Raw genomic sequence first — 1883 nt, 5'->3', positions numbered from 1 at the left:
TTATCATACTATCACGTAATCATTTAATCAAATAATCACATATTTATTACCTTGGGTAATAACCAGGATCCGGTTATTACAGTGAGTCGGTTTTCTTGTTTTCCCACCTAAACACGTATCTAGATACAATTTACATTAGTGGTTCAATTAGACTCATTTGAACGAATCTAGACATAATTTACATTAACAGTTCAATTATACTCATTTGATTGACATGTGTCCTATTATTCAATCAATCCCACTAATTTAGGATGCAATTGATTTTATTTTTGGGTTAATTAATTCGTGTGGTAACTGATTCCTGAAAAAAAATGGTGTTTACTTCTAAGTTTAAATTCAATTTAATGATATAGTTTCAATTCTAAATTCAATTTTGTTCTAGGGTTAACTTCATTTTATTCTAAATTCAATTTATTAGAAAGTTTTACTTCAGAGTTATTTCAAGAGAACAAGTCTGAAGTTAATCCTTTAGAGTTAGCTCACCTGAACTCTGAAGTCTGCTTTTTCAGACATAGCTCACCCGAACTCTGGAGTATGAACTCTGAAGTTTTCTTTTTTAAATTTAGAAGTCTGAACTCTGAAATCTTTTTCTTAGACTTAGAAAGAGAAGTCTAAAGTATTCTTTTCCAGACTTAGAAGTCTGAACTCTTCTACAATTCTGAAGAATACAAGTCTGAAGAGTCATTTTCAGAGTTAGCTAACCCGAATTCTGAAGTCTTCTTTTTCAGACTTAGTTCACCCAAACTCTGAATTCTGAACTCTAAAGTCTCTTTTTTCAGACTTAGAAGTCTGAACTCTGATTTAATGGGATTAATTTTATATTTAGAGTTATTTCAAGAGTACAAGTCTGAAGAGTCATTCTTCAGAGTTTTATTTCAAAATTATTTCTAGAGTATAAGTCTGAAGAGCTTCTAGCTTGTCTATATAGAGCTATGAAGTTTGATGAGTTTTACTTCAGAGTAATTTTAAGAGTACAAGCCTATAATAAACTTATTTAGACTTTGAAGATAAGTCTTTAAGACTTAATCATGTAAGCCAGAGCCCCTCTGGTTGGTGTGGCTTCTGGATGACTTTGCTTCCGGTTGTTTATTTGAATCTAGGAAAAATATTCCAATCCATCATAAAGGAACCAGAGAGGATCTGGTTGATCTTCATGTTTAACCAGAGGGTAACTGGTTGTAATTGGAATTCAAATTCTTTAAGTATTTAATATTCTAGGGTTAACTTCATTTTAACTAATTATTGATATAGTTTTATTTCTAAATTTAAGTCTGAAGAGTCATTCTTTAGAGTTATTTCAATAATACAAGTCTGAAGTCAATCTTCAAAATTTTACTTTAGAGTTATTTCAAGAGTACAAGTTTGAAGTCATTCTTCATGGTTATACTTTATAGTTATTTCAAGAGTACAAGTTTGAAGAGTCATTCTAAAGAGTTAGCTCAACCGAACTCTGAAGTCTGCCTTTTCAGACTTAGCTCATCCAAACTTTGGAGTCTGAACTCTGAAGTCTTTTTTTTAGACTTAGGGGCCGTTTAACAAACGCTTACCCGGGTAAACACTTACCAAGTTACATTACCTTATCGAATGAATTTGGTAATGACCAAGAATCTTACCCGGTAAGAGCGAGGCAAGGACCAAGAGTCTTACCCGGTAGGTGAGTGCGACGACTCTTACCGCGGTTAGCGTTTACCGGGTAAATTGTTGCATACAATGCCTTTTTAACAGACTAAAATCTTATCCGGTAAGTAAGTGATAGTATTGAATTTTACCGGTAAACGCTTACTAGGTAAGAGTTTAGTAAACGGCCCTCTAGAAAAAGAAGTTTGAAGTCTTCTTTTTCAGACTTAGAAGTCTTGTTGATCCTCTCTCTCATTGATTTGTTG

Source organism: Cynara cardunculus (genome assembly GCF_001531365.2).
Source record: "Cynara cardunculus var. scolymus isolate 2C chromosome LG 6, CcrdV1, whole genome shotgun sequence".
In the NCBI taxonomy this organism is placed as follows: Eukaryota; Viridiplantae; Streptophyta; class Magnoliopsida; order Asterales; family Asteraceae; genus Cynara; species Cynara cardunculus.
This window is presented reverse-complemented; position numbering follows the sequence as displayed.